This window comes from Sus scrofa, chromosome 8 (genome assembly GCF_000003025.6).
Source record: "Sus scrofa isolate TJ Tabasco breed Duroc chromosome 8, Sscrofa11.1, whole genome shotgun sequence".
In the NCBI taxonomy this organism is placed as follows: Eukaryota; Metazoa; Chordata; class Mammalia; order Artiodactyla; family Suidae; genus Sus; species Sus scrofa.
Window position 1 is genome coordinate 122886798 of NC_010450.4, and position 27061 is coordinate 122913858.

The window sequence follows — 27061 nt, forward strand, 5'->3', positions numbered from 1 at the left end:
TTTTACTCTGCTATTTTTGCTTATAAGATAAATATAAATCCATTGGACCCTTATGCCAAGCCACCTGAATGCCTCAGTTTATTTTTCCCTTTATATAAACCTTGAATTAAAACTTGAAATTAAACCTAGCGCAGTGTATCAAAAATAGCATTACAAATTATTCTATTCTCTACAGTTTTGGATAGAAAAGATATTTTGCAAAATGTACTCTCAGCACCTTGAGGATTACTGATAGTTACTGTGTTCTCGTGAATTGTTTAATTTATTTCCTATTTCACTGGGAGGTAGATATTTCCAGCACCTGGTGTAGGCAGCCTCGCTAGTTAAAGTCTGACCAAGGTCACAAAGTCTGTGGACTCATATGGCAGTTCCTGTGTAGAACACAAAATCCTACATCATCTTTGAATGAAATCCAATAAAGTAGATCCCAGCTGTCCCAGTATCTGTTGAAAACAAAAGAATGACCTAGTTTAAATTGGTTCTCAGCATTATTTTGGAGAGGATTTAGTTTTTCAAGACTACAAGAACAAAACAAGTATATTTTAGAAAATTTGAAAAATAAAGAAGAGGAAAAAGAGACAGCAGTATTAATATTTTGACCTACAGTTCTCAAGACTTTGTATTCACTTGTCTATGTTTACAATATTTAAAAAGCAGCGGCAATGGAATTGCTAATTTTGTACAAAAAATGACCTATTTATGAACAATCCAAAAGGCTGTATAGAGCTTCTCTTCCCAGGTGAATAAAAGGTGAGCTACACTGTTTGTATGCCTCAGCAAGGCAAAGTCTCTGACAGCTATTGCCAGACATGTGGCACTAACATACATCTTTTTTCCTCCTTCAAATACAATGCATTTCTAGAAATTGAGGTACGGAAGACTTATTGTATAAAGAGACGTATGGGGCAGGGATAAGGGTTAAATCAGCTCTGAATGCTCTATAAATTAGGCCCAGTGTTATAAGGGGGTGACTTCTTTCCCCGTGGCCACAAAAAAAGTCTGGGTTTGTGATAGGGTGAGTGAGTGCAATACTGGTGCGTGAATGGAAATACACTATGGTGTTTCTTTGTATGCACTGCTGTTTTGCCTCAAGCTTCATTAGAACTTTGGTTAGTGGACATTCTATTGATATTTACCAGATTTAAAAAAAAAAGTTCCAGTGCCTTAAATCTTTCATATCGCCTTTTATTGTGTGTAGTGTTTCAGTGAGAGCATGAGGAGGGGTCAGTCAGACACCCCTGACTTGCTGCCTTTAACTCAGAAGACTCTCATCACTGTCACTCTGATGTCCTCATCCTGAGTCATTAGTGAGCACTTTTCCATTTGGGGTTCTGGAGGAGTAACCTCATCAGATGGATTGCTAGTGCCTATCACAGTGCTCAGGACAGAGTAGATACTGAAAAAAACAAGGAAAGAGTCAATAAACTAATTTTTTTAGGAGATAGCAATCTGTTGTCAGGTATCAATGACACAAAACAAATCATATTTTTCATTTGTCTTGTTTCATCAATTTAGTGGGGCCATCTGGCAGAAATAATTCAAGGCAGACAATGTTAATGTATATGAGTGGCAGAGTGCACGTGCACACCTGAAAGATGAATGTCGGGAAGAACTGTAACAAGAAAACACCGAACATTTGGACTGTAGACAACATCAATACCACTTCATTTTGGGCAATGAATAATAAAAGATCTAAGAGTTCAACGCTTGGCACGAGTGGGTAAGTGGAAAACCCCACCTAACACAAAGTGATATCATCAAGAAGGAAACCGTACTTTGATAGTGTGTAAGAGAGAAATTGGATCACAAATTGAACTTTGGTTATACTCAAACTGTGAAGTTGGAACATGACCTGGGAAAATCGCTAGATTTATCACTTTTGATGGTTTTCAGATTGCTTAGGCGGCCAGGATGCCCTTTTAAACTCTCCATCTGACGGACTGTCTGCATCCTTTCCCACAGAGCACAGACTCTGCTACAGTGATCCCTGCATTTATCATGTTCAGATGTGTCTATTTCAATGTGTTTTTTGAGAGTAGAGGAGAAAACCATGTGGAGATTGCAGCTGGTACCAAATGCAGTACTTTACCTCATGGTATAAGACAATCTTTAAGAGAACATTACTGAGACTCCCATGTACACAAAGAGAAAACATCCCTCTGGGAAGATTATCTAACTCACTGCAGGAATATTTGGTGGAAGATTTTTCCGAAGTGATACATGTAACTTCAAAAAAGCCAAACAAATTTGATTAAACATTAGACATAGCACACAGGTCACCTTCAAGAGGACATTTTGTTACTTAAAATACCTATACTTGAAATATTGTTTAAGGAAGAATTAGTTTTTGTATTAATATCTTCCTTGACTACAGCCATATGTTTTTTCTGTCCTAATGTGTTGTGGTTCTAATATGCACTTGTGACTTTGGCTTCATAGAATATAGTTATAACTTACTTTTTTTTTTATTCATTAAGTATTCACTAAGCACCTCTACTACTTTTCCATAGGAGATATAAAAATGTTTAACACACAAAAATAAATAGACCCTCCGGAAGCTTATAGGGCAGGACAGAAAACAAGAAGATCTTGAAGATCTTTTTATAATGTAAGATAGAAAGCAGTAAGTTTCCTGTGAAAGGGTAAATCAGTCATTCTCAGTTACCCACAGAGGATGGGGAAACTTTCTAAAAGTTTTTCTTCTAAAATCAAACGCTGAATTCCTTAGAATATGATGAATGTGAAATCAAGTCAAGAATTAATTGGAGTTGCATACCAGAAAACATAACAGTCCCAGGAAGTGAAGCATATGCCTTTATATTTAATTGGTAAAAGTTACCTGATTGAAAATCTGCCAATCATAGTGTACGAATGGCTAACTCAATCACTTAAGTGACGGAGGCAGCATTCAGTGAAGAGTATTGTTATTAAATCTGGGAAAAGAATCAACTAACTATAAATAAGTCAATTAGTTGTCTGGGAATAGATGCTCAAATTTATGTAGCAGGTAGGAATCTCTGTTTTCTAAGTTTGCTTTATTTTCTATAACTCAATTAAATTTCTGCCAACTTGGCAGAAACATTCTTTTAAGATATAACCAATCCCTTCTCTTTTTCTAAGGTCATGCTAAGTTTGGGGATATCTTACATAGGACAAGGCATTGGGGAGACTCCTTGGATCCTTGATGTGCTCTTCCCATGTGAATGAGATCCATTGTTTTCTCTGGACACATTTATCAATCCATATACGCTGCCACAAAGGCATCTCTATTCCTCTACTTTTTCTTCTTGTCGTTTCTATACTCCTAGGTCGCATTCATAGGCATAAAAATCATGCAGCTATATCCATGGAAAGCCAAGGCAAACAAATCCCTGGAAAACTATCTAAGGGCTTGCCTTCCCCCGCCCCCCCAATTCCACAGTGCTGTCTAGGAAGTAAGGCTCAGAATCTCTTTGTTTGGGAGGCAACCTCCCATTTCAGTATCCTGTCCTCATCATGTCTCATCTCTTACTTGCCTCTTTCCAAAGGAAAGTTTTCTTTTTGAGTGCGTGTGGAGATTTTCCGCTTCAATCTACCCCTCTTAAATATTTACTGTGTTCATACTATTTCTCCATTTATTGAAAGAACAAATCCCTTGGAAGATAGCAGTCAGAACAAATCCCTTTTCTGCCTTCTTTCATCACTCCCATGAAGTATTGAGTAGCAAAAGGTCTAGCAACTTGACATGTGGGAATACAGCAAACTAAAATGTGGGACTATCATAGAAAAAATCACAGTGAATAATAGATCACATATGGTTTTTCCTATATTTATATTATGATAACCTCATGATTTTTTAATCAAATAAAAACCAAACATATAATAAACAAAGGTAAAAAATGGAATAATATATTAGAATATGTATTTATTATTTCAACATTAATCTTTGATGAACATTTAAGGCACTGTTTCTAGGGGCTCAGGATGCAAAAACTAATAAACTATTTCCCTCTTTATTTTTAGATGCTTATGACCTATTGGGGATGATAACATACAAATCAAGCATAAAAGTATATCACAGATGATGAAAATATGTAGAAAGTAGACTTTCTACACATTTTGGATGAAGGTCTGGGGTGGTCAATTCTAATTAGGCAAGTCTTCATAGAAGCGAAAAATCTTGAGTTGAGTGTTGAAAGATGGCCAGATGTTCTCTAAATGATCAGAGCAGTGAAAGATTTTCCAGGAAGAGCAAGAAGGAATAGAAGAGAAGAAAAGGCATGGCATAACCAAGAAGGATGCAGCCTAGAGAGAGTCTGAAAAGAAAATATAAGCAGTTTGACAAAACAAGGGCACAGAGTAGGCTATGTTAGGAGAAAAATAGCTGAAGACGTAGAATTTGAAGGATCCTATACGTCATTCTACAAACTCCACATGTCATTTTGAAAGATTGGGAATTTAGTCCAAAGGTGTTGAGGAACATGGCATGGTTTTAGAGGAGGGGATTGATAAGATTGAACTTAATCTTAGGGTTATCATGTTGGTTTCAATTGCGGAGGATGGATATAAAGAGAGCACAGAGGGAGACAATTTTGGAGAATATTTCAAAAGTGTTGTCAAGCCATATTTAAAAGAAATCTGCAGCAGCAATGGGGAGGCAAGAACTTTATAGTCTCATTAAGGAAGAGGAATCAATAAGACTTTGAGTGCACATAGTGACTAAATATGAAGTAAAATCCTAGAATGACTCTAGATTTTTGGTATCAGTCTCTGGTGCATAGTGGTATATTCACAAAGACATAAAATAAAAGAAGAAAAAGTGGGTCTATTTGGGGAGAAAAGTAATCCAGTATATCAATGAAATGTTGATTAATAAGGCAAATGGACCTTTTTTCTGCTCAGAATGTTGACTTTTTTCATATCTTTGTATGAATGGTTTTTAAAATGCTAAGTTTAGGAGTTCCTGTCATGGCTCAGTGGAAACGAATCTGACTAGTATCCATGAGGACACAGGTTTGATCCCTGGCCTTGTTCAGTGGGCTAAGGATCTGGCATTGTCCTGAGCTGTGGTGTAGGTCATAGACACAGCCCGGACCCCGCATTGCTGTGGGTGTGGTGTAGACCAGTGGCTATAGCTCCAATTCCACCTCTAGCCTGGGAATCTCCATACACTGTGGGTGGGGTCCTAAAAAGACAAAAAAATAAAAATAAATAAACTGCTAAGTTTAGTGTATATAATACCATGCTGATCATATATATTTTTCTCAGTGATCTGTTATGGGTAATTTCAGTACTTTATTTTAAAATTCTAGCTGCCATTTGGAGCTTATATATCAAATTAGTCCTCACCATCTAGAATCATTATTCTTCCCTTAACTTGTAGCATATTACATTATGGAATATTTTATGTCATTTGGAGGGCAAGATTTCAGACTGATCATACTTCCTCTTCTTTTAAAAATTTATGAACTTTATAAAAGGCTTTATTCCAGCTGAGTAATTGTCCTGTGACATGTTCTGGACTGTGTTCTTCATCTAATTTTTTTTTTAATTTTTTAATTTTCGTCTTTTTGTCTTTTTAGAGCCACACCCACAGCATATGGAGGTTCCCTGGCTAGGGGTCCAATTGGAGAAGTTGCCACCAGCTTACACCACAGCCACAGCATGGGATATGAGCCATGTCTGAGACCTACACCACAGCTCACGGTGACTCGGGATCCTTAACCCACTCAGCAATGCCAGGGATTGAACCCGCAGCCTCATGGATGCTAGTTGGGTTCGTTAACTGCTGAGCCATGACAGGAACTCCTAATTTCACATTAATGTTAAACCAAAGTCAATAACAACAACAAAACCTTTGTGAAAGAAGACAGCACAATTTGGGGGAGGCAATTATCTTTATGCCTTTAATGATATGCTGCCCTTTATGACATTTTTTAAAGTAACAGAATTTCATCTTAAGTCACCAGCTAAACAGATGGTATTGACCAGTGAGACTCTATCTAGTAAATGGAATAATTTAAAAAATTGTGCATATGCAAAGTTGGCCATGGCATTTATGAAAGATATTATGACTCTAGACCTGTTAAAGGATGGAGTACAGGATATTAGCATGTAGAGTTAGTGTCAGTTTTCTTTAGTTGTCACTCTAGTGTTAGGGCAATTTTTATTTTCAATTAAAGAAGAAAAGTACAGTTTTTTGGTTTTTCTCCCTCTAACCTTACCATTCTCTCCTGTGTTTTTTGTTTCTGATGCGTGTCACTTTTCAGACGTGCCTACCATAAAATAAATCAACCAACTGATGCTTTCAATTATGGTGCTCATTCAATAAGCACTCACTAAGCCAGTGAATAAAGGTAAGAAAGCAAATGTAAATTGGTTTATAAACTATAAGGCCTCTGATATGAATAACAACTTCATACTGGTCATTGCTACTTGACTACTAGAATAATTGATTTTTTTAAGCTATATTTTTTTTCTTTAAGCAGAACAACACATTTAGACCAACAGTTAACATAATTACACTTTTCATGACTGTGTGCTGTGGGGTGAGTCACCATGAAAGAAGTAATTGCTTTCCAGGGGTCAGTTGTGGGAGAGGTGGCCCAGTGAAGAACAGGAGATGACAATTCCATGCCATTGAACATAATCAGGGGGTGGGATCACACCACTGTGAGCCCCTGTGATTTCAGAAAGGCAGCCTAACCTTCTTGACTTCTCCTTTGAGGAGGAAAAAGTCATAGCTCTAGAAAGGGCATACAAAATATAGCCAGTTCCAGAGAGAGGACCAGGCTGTGGGAGTATCACAGCCTGAACCAGAGAAAGGAGATAAGTAGGGAAAAGCTTACTGGTGCCAACAAGTCCCTATTATAGTGGCACAGTACCCAATATACACATCCTGTTCCTATTTATATTAGTTATTTATTGCTGTGTTGCAAATTACCATGAACTTACTAGCTACAAAATCATATTTATTATCTCACAGTTTCTATATTTGGGGAATCCAGACATAGCTAATGGATACTCTGTTTCAGAGCTTCTCACAAGGCTGAAACCAAGGTGTTGACCAGAGCAAGTGATACATCCACAGCTTAGGTAAGAAAGGGTCCACTTTCATGTTCAAATGGTGGTTGGTAAGACTCATGTCTTTGTGATTAACAGGCTGAGGCCTCAGGCTCTTGCTGACTATTGGCCAGAGGCCTTTCTCAGCTCCTTGACATGGGGGCATTTCCAAGGGCTGGCTCACTTCATCCAAACTAGGAAGGGAGTCAATAATGTTTCCTGACAAGTCAGAAATTACAGTCTTAGAAGAAGTGACTCCCTAGTCTTTTGCCTTATCCTATTGTTTAGATAGAAATAATAGGTCCCTCTGTACACAAGGTAAAGAGTGTGAATGCCAAGAGATAGCAATAATACAGATATTGCAGAAATACAGTGGAGTAGAAGAGCATGTGACTAATAAGAGCATAAACTTTGGAACCAGACAACTTTGGAACCAGTTCAAATCCCAGCTCCGCTACTTACGAGCTGTGTACTTGAAATAGGCTTAGTTACTTAACTTCTTTGTATCCATATCTATAAAACAGAAAAGACAATCATGCTTACCTTGTAGGATTGTTGTGAGGATTCAGTGAGTTTAGCTGTTTAAATAGTACAGAAGTTTCCCTAAATGCTTGTTGTTTTATTCATGAATAATATGGCAAAAAAACAGATGCATTTATGACCCAGTTAGACCTTGGGTCATTCACTCAAGGGCATGTTTGATTTTGCATAGACACACAAATATCAAATATCACTGTCTTACAGAAAGACACAGACAAGGATCTGTCTCCAGAAAGCAGGCCTGGGCCCTGACTCCTGACTCCCTCATGGAGAACAGGGTACGGAGGGAATCACACCCAGCCTGGGAGCCCTTAAGCCAACAATGGAGATGCTTATGGGGCTGAGTATTACATCTCTATTTCCCCTCTTAGATAAGGGGTAAGTGTCCTCGTATTTTGTTTCCCTCCTGAGAAATGAAAACTCTTATCTTTCTGCAGAACCAAGAGGAGCAAGAATCTTGTGGTATTTTCCACTCCCGCCTCAACACTTGCCATAACCCATAAGTCACAGCATAAATCTGGCTCTATGCACTCTCCAACGCTGCGTCAGCACCCCTCTTGCCTCACCCACTGTCCTACCAACTGACCTCCTCTCTGTTCCCCAAGGAAAGCAGGACTTTACATACGCTCAGGACCTTACATACGCTCTTCCTTCTGACCATATTTGTTCCCCACATCTCTTCACACTGTCATAATTTGGTCTCAACTTCAATGTCCTCCTCTATGAGGACTCTGGTAAGAGAGGTCTCAACCCTCTCACAAAGCTGTCTAGTACATGATTTTCTCTTCCTTGCTTTCTTCTTTCTTTCTGTTTTTTTTTTTTTTTTAGGTTTCTACCTATGGCCTATGGAGGTTCCCAGGCTAGGAGTCAAGTTGGAGTTGTAGGTCTGCACCACAGCTACAGCAACGTGGGATCCGAGCTGTGTCTGTGACCTACAACGCAGCTCACAGCAATGCAGGGTGCTTAACTCACTGAGCGAGGCCAAGGATTGAACCTACATCCTCATGGAGACTAGTCAGGTTCTTAACCACAATGGAAACTCCCTCTTCCCTGATTTATTTTATTTTCTCCTCTTATTAGAATATAAGGCTCATGATTGCAAAACACTTTTTTATATAGTTTTATGCAATATTGGCAACACCTAGCACAGTCTCTGGTAATATTTGTTGATGAATGAATTAGTTGCAAAAATATGGCTACTGAACTCAACTATATCTTTACAAAGAAGCAGAGAAGCCATATTAGCCATTTTAAACTTTCAAATATAATACACTCCAAAAAATGGTCACATAAAGGTAGAGTTAATTATTTTTTCTGTATCAGTAGTCTAATGCTATATCTTATTATTCATATGGAGAACATTTTAATAAGTGATAAGTTAATTCAATTAATAATTTTTCTCAGAATCTTAGAAATGAAGATTTATCAGTTCATATAGCCAGTTCATATTAATCAGGAGACAGAATTTAACAATAGCTATTAATCATGTTCTAATTAGTTTTGAAATAACTAGTTGTTTGACCTGATTATTTTCAGCTGGATTATCTATTGGAGTATTATATTCTGCATGCCCAGAATAGCACTGCCAATAAAAAATCATATTTCCAATATCATGTGAAAATTCTCACCAAAAATATACTATACTGCTAAACCCAAAGAGTAGTACACGAATTCTGTATACACTGGGAACTCAATTTTTTTAGAAAGATTCTTTAGAAACATAACCAATTATTAAAGTGAATATTTCTAGGGGGTGTTTGCATTGTGGGTGATTTTAATTTTATATAATCTGCTTTCATGCTATTCCAAAATCTTTCTACTTCAAATTGTTTTTAATAAGGGAATTTTCTAGTGCAACTACAAAAAGTTTCTCTGTATGTGGACGTCTTAATAGTTAAAAGTCAGTGAATAGCCAATGTGGACTGAAGTAGTAAAGTCTTTTTTTTTTTTTTTTTTAATGAAAAAGGGATATGAATGAGCTGCATTCATGAAACCTCCAGGACAGAGACAAATAGACTAACAGTGGTTTAAAAAGTTTGGACAATAATCTCAAGGAAGTGTTTCAAGCAGTGGGTGGCGCCTGTGTGAAAAACACCTCGCCAAGAGGGGCAGTAGAGCAGTCCCCTGGTGCCACTTGGGGAGAGCAGAAAGAATACTTAACAGGAGAGACCCCTGGGGACTATTATTATACTAATGGCCAAACTAACTGCTGAAGTCAGGTGGGAAGTTAGCCAGGACTCTAAGTCTCAAGTGCTTGATGTAGCTGCCTTTAGATAATAACACCCTTTCTGCAGTATGTACAGGATAAGCTCACAGAATTTGGTGGGTAATTTTTTTTTTTTAATTTGTCCATTCCAGAGACTTAGTCCCCCACATTAGTTCAAAGTTATTCCTGAGCCTTCACTTATATTAATTAATTTTCTAACATGTAGCACAAAGGAAGAAAAAAGTCTTACTTTTTTATAAAAAGCCCTCATTCATTTTTACATTTTTTTTCTCTGCCCGATCCCTTCTTTATTAACACAAAGACTCCTTCTATTTTATATAGCTGTAAAAAGCAGCAGGCTTCTCTCTTAATCAGTGTTGTCTAGGTTCATTGCCTGAGGGCCGAGGTCGTTAGTAATAAAGGTCATTAGTGGATGTTTCCAACATCCAGAGACTGTCAAGAGATTCCTTCATTTAATCTCCCCATGATTAGAAACAGACCCAAGCTTGCAGTTTTTAGTAATTTTATTTTCTTGTTGTGGGAAAGGTAAAAGACTACCTCTTGGAAACAAAAGCTTTTGAAAACTAATAGCTGCTTCATGGTAGACTTGAAGGAATGACTATATATAAAGACACTCAAAGCCAAAACAAGAGAGAAAATGCAAGCAACTGATAGCTGCTGCACCCCGGGTTTCTTCAAGGAGCCGAATTAAATCAGGCCATAGGCAGCCCCAATTTGCCCGCCTCCGTTACCTTACATCTTAGCACATTGTCTGATTTCCAGCATTCTAATTGAAAAGACCCTTTGTAGTAAAAAGCTCTGTTTGAGTCACTTTGAAATCATGATCCTCAGTGTTTTTTTGTTGTTATTGTTGTTGTTTTTTTTTTTTTTTTCTGGCATATATTTCTTAGAGATCACTAGGCTTATTAAACAGTTCTGTGTTTGGAAGCTTCTGATATTGGACGGGGCATAATCCAGTCACCTTGGTATAAAAAACAACAGTACATCCCCCATGGACTCTTTGGAAAGAGGCTCTATGCTGCCCTCCCTCCCTTGACTTGTATCTTTGGAACCTCAAGGCCATGTGCACAGGAAGCACCTGGTAAATATCTAGAGTGGCAGACCATAATTATATAATTATTATCAGTCACAGAACAGACTGTTCTTCAGTGTTCGTCTTTCTTCCATGCACCCAAGGAAGCATGAGAACTTATAAAGCATCAGAAAATTTTTCAAGAAGGAAAGTCCACTCTCTGAATGGAATTTAAATAATCTTTAGGAGGAGGAAGCATTTATGAAGTCTGGACACCTAACAAAATTCTTCACAATTCATATTGAATGTTGAAAACAAGATTAATAAGTATAGGTTTGTTTCTCTTTTCTTCCAATACTCACTCAGCATTATGTTATACAATAAGGACTATCTTACAACTATCCTAACAAAGTGATTTTTTTTTTTAAGAAAAAGTCTTCGTCTTCATAGTTATTTTTCAGTACAGAAAAACTGTCTGTTTGATTTTTTTGAAGGTCCTGGAGACAGGCAATACAGAAGCCAGTTAAAAAGAATATGGCAGACTTACAGGATATAAAGCTCAACCTAATAAAAAGCATAATCAGTTTCACTGTAGGTGACCATCTTTGATCAAATACTGATTATTTATCTCAGCTGAATCAGTTGCTCCTGAAAATCTGCTTCTACTCCATACATTCAGCATAACTTTGAGCATTCAGGGCCTCACTAACACAAAACTGAGGTAGAGAATTCTGTAGTCACTTGCTTATTGATACATACCATCTTTTAATGAAGAGGATTTGCAGAAAAATAAAGAGAAAATAACATGTTGAGCTTCTGTGTGCCAGGCACTTTCCAGCTTTATCTCTTTTAATCCTAACAAGAATTTACCCTGCAGGGTACCCATCATTATTTCCATTTAACAAATAAGGACTCTGAGACTAGAGAAGCTATGACTTCTCCAGAGTCACAAATCTGGAAGACAGATTTCAAATCCACATTTGCCTGACTATAAACAGCTCAAGCTTTTTCTTCAACTCCATGTTGGCAAAATTACTTTTGAAAAGATAAACTTAATGCCTTTACCCTTCCCCCACTTTCAGAAACCTGCATTGCCTGTTTAATTTTCCAACTAGATAGGATATTCTTAATTCTAGACATTAGGACTTTTTCTTCAATATAAATGTTTCCCTTTGTCTTTATTTTTTCCAACTCTGTTCCTTTCTTTTTCTTCTTCTTCTGCACTGTTTCTTCCTACTTCTCATCTTTTTCTTTTACAAAGGCAGATCCACGAAGAAGGGAGGAAAAAAAGAATCCTGAGTGGTCTTAGCGAAGACAGTACGTACTATCTAGCACACAAAGCAAGTAATGCTGGGAGATCAACCAATAGGAAGGTACGTGTGTCCAGATCAACGACCATCCGCTGATGTCATTTATTCACCTCATGTATTAAATTCCTAGTATGTGCCTTCCCTCGTGCTGGTACAGGCCTTCACACCAAGTGACATAGCAGTGTTTAATGAGACAAGATTTAAATATGAATAAGGTAATGACAAAGAAAGTGATATGGGCAAGATGCTGAGGCCCCCAACAAAACTAAGTGCTGAAAGTGGTGGGGAAAAAAAAGTAAGCTTCACAAAGAATTGAAGCTTAAAATGAGTCCTTGCAGTTCCCGTCATGGCTCAGTGGTTAACAAATCCGACTAGCAACCATGAGGTTGCAGGTTCAATCCCTGGCCTTGGTCAGTGGGTTAAGGATCCAGCATTGCTGTGAGCTGTTGCAGACACGGCTCGGATCCCACATTGCTGGGCTCTGGTGTAGGCTGGCAGCTGCAGCTCCGATTAGACCCCTAGCCTGGGAATCTCCATATGCCACAGGAGCAGCCCAAGAAATGGCAAAAAAGACATACATACATACATACATAAATAAAATGAGTCCTGAAGTCCTGAATGAAATATTTGAGTCCAATGTCCACTATGCAAGGAAGAAAATTTATCTGCGCTTCTAGCCTAAAATGATGACAGCACAGTCAAGACTGTGATTTGTGAAGATCACAGGCTATAGGAAAAAAAATGTGCTTTAAGCCTAAAGGAGCCATGTCTGGGTTTTGTATTCTTCACCAGCAGGGTTGACTTAAAATAAAAAGCTGAAACACATTTGACTCTGCTAACCACAACTAATCAGCAAAAGGCCACACTATAAAGTTATGAATTATGCTGGAGCATCCATTGACAGAACAAAATGGCTCTATTCTTCTGCATTGTCCTAGGTCTTTGACTCCTCACTTTTTTTTAGGTATCATGCTAGGTGACTATACTATGTCATGGTTACTCATGGAGCAGTCGAATATGACTTCTCTGACAGAAGGTTGGAAAACTGAAATAGATACCTTTATCAAAAAGATACCATAGTAAGCAAATTATTCAATATGTATTTAAAACTAGAAAAAATTCTCTAAGTAAAATCTATAATAGAGCTTCCATTATTTATGTTATCATGTTTAAAATTTGATGAACAACAACAATAAAATAAAAACAAAAAAGTAAATCTAATGTATTTTTATTATGTCTGAGAATCACTGAAAATAATGGTCTGGAAAGCACTCAATCATTTAAAAAATATATTGTGTCACTGTTACTCTTTATGAATTATTGTTTTATGGATCTAATAAAAAACTAAAGGCAGAACAACCCCAGTGTAGGCTTTGTTCTTAAAGGAAATTTGGGAAATAAAGCATTAAGATAGGACATAACTTAATACCTATAGTCAATAACAACTGGCTAGTCCGTTTATGCCAAAAGAAGAAACCCAAAGATCAGTGTTAATGCTCAAATTCTCTCTGAACCCTGATGAATACAGAAAATGTACGTTTCATAAGCAGAACAGAATATTCTTTCAAGAATTCTGTAGCATTCTCCTTCCTTTTTCTTCTCCTTTCCCTTGTAGTTTCCTTCCCCCTCTCTCTATCTCCTCCCCATTCTTCAGTTTCCAACTGGGCATCTGCCTGCTCGATATATGTTGACAGGGATTCAAGAAAGTTGTGGTTTAATCCATTTGGCTTTTTATCCTTCCATCCCAATTGAGATGCGTAATAAGAGTTTCTGTTGTGGCTCAATGAGTTAAGAACCCGCCTTGTATCCATGAAGATGCAGGTTCCATCCCTGGCCTCGCTCAGTGGGTTAAGGATCCAGGTTGCCATTGGTTGCGACGTAGGTCACAGATGCCTCTCAGATCTGGTGTTGCTGTGGCTGTGGCTGTGGCCAGCAGCTGCAGATCTGATTCAACCCCTGGCCCAGGAAGTTCCATATGCCACAGGCGTGGCCATAAAAAGTTAAAAGAAAAAAAAAAGAAATGTGTAATAGCCCACAAATTCTGCATACAGAATTCCTTACTAGGATAAATTTACAACAGGAAAGTTGGCATTTTTACTTTGCAAATCAAAGAAAGTTCAGATTTGCCCCCAGATAACCTTGTGCAGATGAGACAGGCTGAGCAAACTAACCAATGGCTGTTGATTCTGGCTCAGTTCCAGTTCCACATATAATTCACCTTCAAGGTTTTTTTTTTTTTTTTTCTCTCTTTTTTTTGCTTTTTAGGACATCACCTGCAGCATATGCAAGTTCCCAGGCTAGGGCATGAATCAGCGCTGCAGCTGCCAGCCTACACCACAGCCACAGCAATGGCAGATTTGTGATACATCTAGATCTACACTGCAACGCATGGCAACACCAAATCTTTAACCCACTGAGCAAGGCCAGGGATCGAACCCACAGCCTCATGGATACAAGTCAAGTTCTCAACCCACTGAGCCACAGGGGAACTCCCCTTCAAGTTTTGTTTGGCTGAGTTGAGTGCCTTTCTGAGAGGAGCCAATTTTCAGCAGCAGAAGGCCAATACTGAGAGAAGTCCTTGACAGTGTTTGAAGTAGCAGCAGCAAGAGCAACCACAAATACTGGGGCAAGAAAGAATGAAAAAATAAAGAAACCCCTCTGAAAGTGTTCAGTTTGTATGAGGTGCTAAACCAGCAGCAACTTTGGGCAAGGGAAGTGACACAAGCAATGCTATCGGAAATTTTCAGAAACAATGTTTCTGCTTAGAATTTTATGCCTAATAGGCAAAAGATAATTTGGAAAGGCATACACTAATCATCAGGTTACTTTTTAATGATGAAGTTATTGTTTATTGGTATTTACATTTGAACGACTTTTGAACTCATGTAGATTTATAGAAAAAAATATATAAAATCAGGAACTCTAAGTTCTACTCTAGGAAGCACCATTTATAATAGAGAATAGAGTGGGAATGATGATTCTGGAATTGTACAACATGGCAGCTTACTTGAACATTTACAGATTTTCCTGAATATTTACAGTAACATAGATGATAGATAGATAGACAGTCAGACAGGTTTCAATCTTCAGTATGGAAATTTTTAGAAAAAAGATAATTTAAAACATTCTATTTAATTACTAGACAATCAGGATGCTGATTATGTGGAAGTGATAACTGGATTTCTGGTTAGATTATCTGGAACAATTTTATTTTATTTTGTTCTTTAATTAATGAATTTTATTACATTTATAGGTATACAACAATCATCACAACCAAATTTTATAGTATTTCCATCCCAAACCTTCAGTGCATTCCCCCACCCCCCAATCTGTCTCATTTGAAAATCATAAGTTTTTCAATGTCTGTGAGTCAGCATCTGTTCTGCAAAGAAGTTCAGTCTGTCCTTTTTTTAGATTCTACATGTCAGTGACAGCATTTGATGTTGGAGTCTCCATTGTCTGACTTCACTTAGCATGATAATTTCTAGGTCCATCCCCATGTTGCAGCAAATGCCATTATTTCTTTCCTTTTAATGGCTGAGTAACATTCCATTGTGTGTATGTACCACATCTTCTTGATCCACTCCTCTGTCAATGGACATTTAGGTTGTTTCCATGTCTTGGCTATTGCATACAGTGCTGCAATGAACATTGGAGTCGTGGTTTTCTCTGGATAGATGCCCAGGAGTGGGATGGCTGGATCAAACGGTAGTTCTATTTTAGTTTTCTGAGGAATCTCCATACTGTTTTCCACAGTGGTTGCACCAATTTACATTTGCACCAATAGTGTAATAGGGCTTCTTTTTCTCCAAACCCTCTCCAGCACTTACTGTTTGCAGACTTTGTGATGATGGCCATTCTGGCTGGTGTAAGGCGGTCCCTCATCATGGTTTTGATTTGCATTTCTCTAATAATGAGTGACGCTGAACATCTTTTCATGTGTTTCTCAGCCATCTGTATGTCTTCTTTGGAGAAGTGTCTGTTTAGATCTTCTGCCCATTTTTTGATGGGGTTGTTTGTTTTTTTTGGTATTGAGCTGTAGGAGGCGTTTATAAATTTTGGATATTAATCTCTTGTCATAGCTTCATTTGCAAATATTTTCTCCCATTCTGTGTGTTGTCTTTTTGGTTTGTTTAGGGTTTCCTTTGCTGTGCAGAAACTTTTAAGTTTAATTATGTCGCATTTGTTTATTTTTGTTTTTATTGTCATTACTCTAAGAGGTGGATGTGAGAAGATGTTGCTGTCCTTTATGTCAGAGAGTGTTTGGCCTATGTTTTCCTCCAAGATTTTTATAGTATCTGGTCTTATATCTAGGTCTTTAATCCATTTTGAGTTTATTTTTGTGTATGGTGTTAGGGAGTGTTCTAATTTCATTCTTTTCCATGTGGCTGTCCAGTTTTCCCAGCACCACTTATTGAACGGGCTGTCTTTTCTCCATTGTATATTCTTGCTTCCTTTGTCATAGATTAGTTGACTGTAGGTTATGGGTTTAATTCTGGGCTTTCTATCCTGTTCCACTGATCTATATTTCTGTCTTTGTGCCAGTACCATATGGTTTTGATGAATGTAGCTTTGTAAGTCTGAAGTCAGGGAGCCTGATTCCTCCAGCTCCATTTTTCTTTTCAGGATGCCTTTGGCTATTCTGGGTCTTTTGTATTTCCAAACAAACTTTAAAATATTTTGTTTTAGTTCTATGAAAAAATCATTGGTAATTTGATAGGGATTGCACTGAGTTATTAGATTGCCTTGGATAGTATGATATTGACTCCAATCCAAGAGCATGGTATGTCTTTCCATCTGTTTGTGTCATCTTTGATTTCTTTCATCAGCATCATAATTTTCAGAGTACAGGTCTTTTGTCTTGTTAGGTAGGTTTATTCCTAAGTATTTTATTCTTTTTGATGCGATGGTAAATGAGATTGCTTTCCTAATTCCTCTTTCTGATCTTTCATTGTTAGCATATAGAAATGCATCAAGTGGGATTTATCCCAGGGATGCAAGTATTCCTCAATATCTGCAAATCAATCAGTGTGATATACCACATTAACAAACTGAAGAATAAAACCCATATGATATTCTCAAATGGTTGCAGAAAAAGCCTCTGACAATATCCAACACCCATTTCTGATAAAAACCCTCTAGAATGTGGGCAGAGAGGGAACCTACCTCAACATAATAAAGGCCATATATGTCAAACCCAGAGTCAATATCATTCTCAATGGTGAAAAGCTGAAAGAATTCCTGCTGAGATCAGGAACAAGAAAAGGATGTCTGCTCTCGCCACTATTATTCAACATAGTTTTGGAAGTCCTAGCCACAGCAATCAGAGAGGAAATAAAAGGAATCCAAACTGGAAATAAGAGGTAAAACTATCACTATTTGCAGATGACCTGATACTATACCTAGAGAATCCGAAAAACTACCAGAAAACTCTTAGAGCTCATCAATGAATTTGGCAAAAATCATAGGATAGAAAATTAATACACAGAAATTGACTGCATTTCTATATACTATGTTATCTGAAAATATTTTAAAAGACCAATAATTCATATGAATCTTTCCATAGTTTTAGTACCAATGTTTGATATAATTTGACATATAACTGAAAACTCTTATTAAAGTAAAAATAGGTGTAAATTTCCTTATATATTAAATATATATGGTCATATATACATATAATGCAAATGTATCTCAAAGTCAACATGTTAAAACCTAGGCTCCTGATCATTTCACAAAAACCTTGGATTATTTACAGTCTTCTCAATCTATGTTAAGGCAATTCTATCCTTTCAGGTTTCAGACCAAAAAACTTGGAATCATCCCAGACACACTGAAAATACTATCAGTTCTTTCAAATTAATTCAGAATTGACTACTTCTAATGCTACATGTTTGGTACTAGACATCTAAAGAATGAGACAGCTCTATTACTAATATTAGGAAAAGATAAATATGATGTATTAAGTGGAATAATCAAATTGCAAATAATTTTTATTGTATGCTACCGCTTGTGCTCTATTCACTATAAATTTATTATATTTATATATGCATTTGTTTTGCTTGTTTAGATAATAAGAAAGAATATCTTTAGAATGGAGTAACTGGTTGGAATAATAAGCTGTTTGGGGAAAAAGTTGGGGGGCAGATTTTTCTTTTAATTGTACAACTTCTGGTACCTTTTGAATTTTATACCAAGTGAATGTATTCCCTACTATTAAAATTGAAATTTTTGAAGACTAAAATTATTTAAGAAAACATTTCATTTATTTTTTTCTCAGAGGTTTCTTTCTTTCTTTTTTTTTTTTTTTTTAATCTTTTGTCTTTTTAGGGCTGCACCCATGGCAAATGGAGGTTTCCAGGCTAGGGGTCGAACTGGAGCTGTTCTTGCCAGCCTATACCACAGCCCACAGCAACACCAGATCCTTAACCCACTGAGCGAGGCCAGGGACTGAACCCACAATCTTATGGCTCCTAGTTGGCCATTTCCACTGTGCAATGACAGAAACTCCCCACTGGTTTCTTAACTATGTATAACTTCAGAAGATATCTTAAGATATAATTCTATTTTTCACAATAGGTGGAAAATCAATTCATTATTATGTAGCATAGATAAAATTATGCTTTGACCATTTTATATCACTATCTTATGTAGAAAATGCAGTTACATTGAGAACTATGTCTAGATACTCATATTGCAACAGAACAAAGGGTGGGGGAAAATGTATACATGTAAGAATAACGTGATCCCCATGCTGTACAACAGGAAAAATAAAAAAAATAATAGTTTAAAAAAAAAAAAAGAAAATGCAGTTAGAAAGTGAACAGAAATTACTTAGGCCATTATGAGGCCTCTTATCTAATACAATTTAGATAAAATTAAGAAAATGGAATGCACATTTTGTGTATTAAAAAAAATCACAAAATCCATGAATTTAATAACGGGTCAAATGATCTTTCAGGGAAAATGACAGAAATCCTGTCTCTGAAGACAACTGTAACCAAAATGGACAAAGTACACAAAATATCCTTAAGGGAATAATCTTGTAATCATCAGGGAAAATACATGACTTCAGAGAATGGCTTCTTTCTTCCTCTTCATTTTAGTATGATAAAATACTATGATTATGAACAGCAATTAATTGTGAAGCAACATGGAAGTTGGGTGGAAAGAACCATGCCTAAAATATCAAATCATCAAAGTGAATGAAACAGGAAGCATGCATTGGGAACATAAATGTGCTACTCTAGCAGAGCTATTAACTATTGCATTAGAGCTCTTAAATCATTTGCTCTTTTTACCTTCACTGACTTAGGCCAAACTGGATCTTTCCACTAAAGGGGTCAAATGAGCTTAATGTTTCAGCTGGTTGATGCCGATGGCAAAGAGACCTTTAGATGCAATTCAAGAAAGATATATGATCAAGGAGGCATATGCTTTTCTCCATTAGTGTAACAAGTCAAAACAGCATTTAATCTACTTCTCAAAGTTTCTTTTTAATCATAAGAGATACAGCTCATCATTTAATTCCATTCACAAAACATCACCAAATAGCCTTTTATTATAATTTTAGGAAGAGGAAAGGGTGGCATTTCAGGGGTGATTCACTGACATTTCTGAAAATAGTATCATTGCTTCAGAATTCTTAAAATGTTAAGTATGGGTCTGAATGTAGTACAGGGGTATGTTGAAATTAATGATTTCGGTAGCTATTTTATCTGCATACTGTATAGATAAATGCTTACAAAATCCACATAAATTGCTTTGAAATTTCAAAGAAGAGATAGAAAGTATAAATGAAGCTTCCATTGAAAGGCACAGGGAGGCAATAAAAATGGAGTAAAATGTCAGTAAATACTAATATAATACTACTAAGCACTCTATGACTATCTGAGCTATATATAAATTAGGGTCATTTTCTTATGCCTCAGACTATCTGCATAAGAAAATTTAACTACCAACTGCTACAATTTCTAATCTCTGGATTCTTGATTTTCATACAGGAGGAAAAAAAACTTTACTGTGATTTCAGTTTTCCAAGTTATATTTTAATGATGTGTAGATTCTACAGTATCCTTTTGGTCAGAAACAAGAAGTTTGGGGACATTGAGGAGATAACTGACATACTTTAGACTGAAATGAGGGGACTGAGTAGTTACCTTGTGAATCTACAAGATAAAATGGGCCTTTACATACCATATTACAGTAATGCATAAACATGGCAATTATCAGGTAGCAATGAAGTGTTTTTGCAATGCAGTTTACTATAGACTATCTGGAATTATATCCAGAAAATCATATTTATATCATATTCTTATTTTGAAGATTGAGCAAGTCATTAAACATCTCTGAACCTCTACTTGTTAGGAAATTAGGATTAATATTAGGAATAATAATTCTTATATCACAGGACACTATGGGTATTAAATAAAGTAATGGGACAGTACTTGGCATAAAATAAATACTCAATAAATTACAGCCATTAGTCCATGGAAATTTTGCTATGTTAAGCATTTCTTATAAATGTGAATGTTACGGCATTTTTTTTTCTTTTCACAGTTAGTGACCTAACTGTAACTATTAATCAGATATTAGCCTGGTAATGTATAAGTATGCTATATGCTTGCCTTCAAAAGAGTAAATGGTCATTCAGCTATATAAAGCAACAGATGTGGCTCTGACTTGATGGTGAGGTTGGCTTTTTTCTATCATGTTTTTACTTTGTATATATATATATATATATATATATATTTTTTTTTTTTTGTCTTTTTGCCTTTTCTAGGGCCACTCCCACGGCATATGGAGGTTCTCAGGCTAGGGGTCTAATTGAAGTTGTAACCACCGGCCTATGCCAGAGCCACAGTAATTCCAGATCCCCAACCCACTGAGCGAAGCCAAGGATCAAACCTGCAACCTCATGGTTCCTAGTCGGATTCGTTTCCGCTGAGCCACGACGGGAATTCCTTTTATATATATTTTAAATTTTTAATGTTTTGTCTTTTTAGGGCTGCACTCTCAGCATACGGAGGTTCCCAGGCCAGGGGTCAAATCAGAGCTGTACCTGCCGACCTATGCCACAGCCCCAGCAATGCCAGATCTGATCTACATCTGTGACCTACTTCACAGCTCAGGGCAATGCCGGATCCTTAACCCATCGAGCAAGGCCAGGGATCGAATCGGCGTCCTCATGGATACTAGTCAGATTCATTTCTGCTGAGCCACGATGGGAACTCCTATTATGCTTTTTTTTGCAGGGTTTTGCAATTCCACATTATAGATGCACCCCGCCACCACCTCAAGCCTGTTAGGTATCCCCTTGGGGCAGTGTCACAGAAAAGGGGCTCTGCTTTCCATCTTTGAGGAAATGACTTTTCTGTAGCTTATTTTCATTACTCTAAAATAAGAATAATTATAATAGCACCATACTCAAAGTTGTATTTGAGGATTACATAAACTGATGCATATGAAAATAACTTAGGGGAGTTTTTGCTGTGGCTCAGGGGGCTAAGGACCTGACTAGTATCCATGAGGATGTGGGTTCAATCCCTGGCCTCACTCAATGGGTTAACAATCTGGTGCCGCCATGAGCTGTGGCATAGGATGCAGACAAGTTCAGATCTGGTGTTGCTGCGGCTGTGGCATAAATGGGCAGCTATAGCTCTGATTCAGTCCTTAGCCTGTGAAGTTCCATATGCTGGAGGGGTGACCCTAAAAAGAAAGAAAGAAAAAGAAAATAGCTTAGAAAGGGCTTGTCACATAAAAATCTGTTTGTAAATATTTGCTGTCATTCTTCGTAAATGCTAGGCATCTGATTTTTTCTCAATAATTAAAAAATGAATCCAGGAATCTAAAAGAATCATATTCTTCCCTGAAGCCCATGTTCCAGTTCTTATGAAGTGATATTTGTATGACTCAGGAATAATTTGATTCTTATTAAGAAAATTAAGCACAAGTCATTTAAAAACTTGTTAGTAACATTATTATCTAAACTTGATTATGCCTGCACATTCTATCTGACTTGGCTTAGAATTTTACAGTCTTGTTTCTGACCAACTGATGGACCTTATTTTGCCCTCACTACTTTCCATCTGCAAAAAAGATATTGAACTGAATTAAATTTTTTAAATAAAAGGATTATACAGATATACACTTTCACACTTTATGTAGAGCAAATGTTGACTCTTAATAAGATACCACAGCTAAGACTTTTTTTTTTTTTTGCCTTCCCAGGCTAAGGGTCAAATCAGAGCTGCACCTCCCAGCCTATGCCACAGCTGTACACCTAAAACTAACACAGCATTGTAAAAACAAAATTCAAAAAAATACATGCACTCCAGTGTTCACTGCAGCACTATGGCAATAGCCAAATCATGGAAGCAACATAAATACGTGACTATCCATTGACAGAGGAATAGATAAAGAAGATAATGAGATACATGCACACACACTCACAGACTGAGTGGAATATTACTCAGCCTTTAAAAAGAATGGAATAGTACCATTTGTAGCAACATAGATGGACCTAGAAATCATTATACTAGGTAAGTCAAAGGAGATAAATCTCATATCATAGCACTTATATGTGGGTCAAAAAATATGATATAAATGAACTTATATACAAAATAGAAATAGACCCAGAGAAATAGAAAAGAATGGTTGCTAAATTGTTTGGTTAAAACAATGGTTATAGGTACTAAAAGGGAAAGGGGTGGGGATAAATTAGGAGTTTGAGAGTAACATATATACACTACTATATATATATAAGATAATGAACAAGGCCTATTGTATGGCACAGGGAATTATACTCAATAATTTTAATAATCGATAAGGGAAAAGAATCTACAAAAGAACATATCTATGTATATACATATATAGTTATTTTTTAATTTATTTGTATATTATACCTGAAACACTTTACTGTATACCTGAAACTAACACAGCATTGTAAATTAAAAATACATCAATACAAAAATTTTTTTAAAATTTTATGTATATATTTTTTGATATCCTCTCCTGAGTCTGGAGGGTATGGGATCCTACACAAAGATTTAGATGAAGAAGATCCTGAGGCCCAAAGGACTTGGGAGTCTCCTAAGATCAAAAAGGAGTGAAGTCATTAATGAAAACACCTATTTTCTTTTAATAGTGTCTGGTATACTCATGCCTTAAAGGTTTATATATTGCCTTCAAGCTGCCCTAAATTACAAAAAGAAAGAAAGAAAAGGAAGGAAGCAAGGATGGATGGAAGGAAGGAAGGAAGGAAGTCTGTAACTTGCTGCAAATCTCATTTGGATAAAAGCCACCAGGAGCTAAATTTGGTTTAGTGTTAGAACTTTTATTTCTACCTCAACTGCTACTATACCTCTTCTGTTAAGCCTTAATGCATCTTGCCCCAAATTCTATCTCACTTTCATAACTATAACTTAGCCTCTAGCAGGAGAATTTGACGATCCATCCATGTGAGCAATATTCTGAGCCAGTGATCCTGCCTGGTTCCCTGTCTCTGGGCATGTAGCCATATCCCTTAAGAAGCTTGCTCCTCAATAAGTTCCAGGCACCAGACTTAACTCCTAGCTCCTGGTTCAGCTGTGGTTACAACTGGGTAATAAAAGCAGATAATTTCATACAATAGTTTTATGCAAAAAAAGGTTTATTAGAACAACTATTGATTACATGTGGTTATCACAGTCTTCTACCCTATGAAATTAATTAAATAAAATCATATTTATGGCAAGGCAAGAAAAATTGAAACATAAAAATTGTTTTTGCCCATTTGGGCCTCTTCCCTCCCTTTTGGTGTACATTGTGCATGTGCATTAACCAGACCTCCTTAAGAGGTGACATTCTTTCTCAATCTTATAAGGGGTCGCAATGACCCATGACCCACTGCTTGCTTTGTCAGTGCAGATCTGGACTGTGTAAACTGTCAATATGCCATCTCACATATAACCCCATGGGGCTGCACTCCACAGACCTACAAGGCCTGTGCTTGCCCAGCTTTAAGACCAAAGAAAGAGCCCAGAGTCAGCAACAGAGACATCAACAGTTTAACGGAGAGGGGGCATCTTACACGTTGGAAGCAAAGTCCTGGAGTGATACCCTACTACGTGTGATGGACATTCCGCAGGACAAGGCTGCAGTCTTTGTTCTCAGGGGAAGAGGTAGGTTAGCGGTTATGGGGGAACTGAGAGCAGTTTAGCTCATCAGTTACCAGGGGAATCAGTGGAAGGGCATGCCACTCACCACCCCTTTGATAAGAACAATCACCAACTGGTGCCTGGAACAAGTATGTAGGCATTTACTAATGAGGCTCTATAGGAAAGGTCAGTCATGCGAGTAGGATACAGGCAAAGCAGGTACTAGTTGAGCAGGGGATGTACACAGAGCAAGAGAAGAGCCCTGTTGAGTGGCCTGACCATACGAAACCTTGGTCTCAAAAACTTTTACATAACTGTGTTCTGATCTGTAATAAGCAAAACAGTCCTCAGAGTTTTCTGGAAGACTGTCTCTTGGGTTATAATCCTCAGCTTGGCTCAAATAAAATTTTCCACTTCTTTCTTGGATTGAAAAAAAATTAATCAATAGTCATCAACAATATTAAACTGTTACATCATTTTCTCAAATGTTTGTACACTACCTTATAAACAGTTTAATAAACTTTCATAAAGTAAACAAAATATTTTCTTCAGGAAAGTAGACCCCTGACTAGTGTGCATATAATTAGCCAGTGTATTGCCCAAATCTTATTACTTTCTAAGTGAAAATGCGTTCTTGGCCCTCAAAAGGAAAGAAAGAAAGAAAGAAAGAAAGAAAGAAAGAAAGAAAGAAAGAAAGAAAGAAAGAGAAAGAAAGGAAGGAAGGAAGGAAGGAAGGAAGGAAGGAAGGAAGGAAGGAAGGAAGGAAGGAAGGAAGAAAGAAAGAACGAAAGAAAGAAAAAGAAAAGAAAAGAAAAGAAAGAAAGAAAGAAAGAAAGAAAGAAAGAAAGGAGGGAGGGAGGGAGGGAAGGAAAATGCATTCTCATTTAGAATCCCTCTTTCTCTTAAAAGAATAAACAGTGATCTTTCAGGAAAATATACTTAAAGATTTTCAAGTCACCCTTAGCTATTTTTACACTGGTCAACATACACCTTACATTCTAACTTAATACAAGAGGAAATGATTTTCTTTCCTTTCCATTTTCACATAATTTACCTTGAGTGAGAAAGTTGTCTTAAGCGCATATGGCTGCAAGTCAGAACAATGAGATGTTTACGACAAAATAATGTTGCATAATGAAGCACTTCAGGTATATAAAAAGTAAATCTCCAAAGAGATCAGAGCTGTAATTTGTGCTTGGCTCCGAAGATGAACATCTGTAATAGTCATTTTTCCCTATGGTGGCCATCTTTATAAAATTAACAGAGATTTATATTCGAGGACGAATTCATGTTATATTTGAGTGATAAGGCAATTTCAAATAACTAAAAATGCTTTTTCTCTAGGTCAAAAACATACATTGTGAAGGTGTAAGACTTCTTTTACAAATGAAAAGCAAGTGTTAGGAAAATGACACCCAGTTTTTTTCGGGCTAACTAGTTTCTCTGAACATGCAAATGCCTGTAAAGAAAGGAGCCTAGTGGTGAGTGGTTATTTCTCATTACCATCTTATGGTGTCTTTGTTCAATCACATGACTTCTGAATGCCTAACTCAGAGAATGTGGAAGATACTTGTGAAATATTGTCAGTTTTCATAAAAATATTTCTCTTTGACTTGTCACTAAATGTGTAAATATTTACTTATTCCCTCCCAACATTGAAACATACTTGTCCTTTGATCACTGTAACTGATAAATATTTAGGCTATTCCTCAACAGATATTAGGTAAAAAAATCAGAATTGTATCTCTTGAATTTGATAATTAAAATAATTCAATAGAAACAATTTAGGGTATGGAGCCTGCATTTGACTACAGAACCCCATATATGATATTGAAAAGCAATATAGCTTGGTGGTTAGAAGAAGTGGCTCTACAGTTCACTAGACTGAATTTAATTGGCTCTGTGACCCAAAGCCTTTGCTTAACGTCTCTGCATCTCAGTTTCCTCAACTATAAAAGAGGCACTGAGTGTTTCTACTTAATAGCACTGTGATTGAAATGCCATGAATCAATACACGCAAAGTCCTCAGAATGGTGCCCAGCTTATGATGTAGTGGCTATCATTATTGCCATCTCAGAGACAGCATAGAAGAGAAACATAGTGAGAAGTTACATTTTTACCATAACTCAATCACTTTTCAAGTGAGGACAATTGGGACTTAACTTTCAAGGTGCTACAGGTATTTAAAGTATGCAGATGTTATGGGTTCAATGTTTGTGTCCCCCTCAAGTACATATATTGAAATTCCAACCCCTATTATATTAAGAGGTGGGACTTTGGGGAGGTAATTATGTCAGAGCGGCTCCATGAATGGGATTGGTGACCTTATATAAAAGACCCCAGTGAGCTCTCTGGCCCCTTCTGATAGGGATGGAGTAGGACAGTATACAGGTAGTTGTAGAATTACCACTAAGATACCATAGATAGAGGGGAAGACCAAGGGAAATTTGGGAGACCACTGTAAGTTAATAATTGCTCAAGAGGATCATCAGAACAACGAGGCAATCTTGATTGACTGGTGGAGGTGCGAGGTATGTCTTAGGTGGTTGTTGGTGGGGAGAACGGGGTGAGGCCTGCATTCGGATTCAGACCTAGGGCAAGAGTTTAAGGACCACTCTTCTGATTTGAATAAGCACCATAACAGTCCCAGTTTGATGTTGTAGGGTCAAACATTCTTATTGGATACCAAGGAGGAGCTACTACTTGAAGACAGTAGAAGGGGCAGTCTTTTCCGACACCCACTCCCCTTGGATTATAAAACCACAGCCCACCTAATCTTCAGAGCAGTGCCTCCTTG

General features: G+C 37.1%; 1 long non-coding RNA gene across 1 annotated transcript in view; it reads right to left on the bottom strand.

The window, feature by feature from the left end:
• LOC110262020 overlaps positions 1165-27061 on the bottom strand; it is a 30930-nt gene continuing 5033 nt past the window's right edge. The window contains exon 2 of the long non-coding RNA XR_002346504.1: positions 1165-1396. This is a non-coding gene — a long non-coding RNA (uncharacterized LOC110262020). The remainder of the gene's footprint in view (positions 1397-27061) is intronic.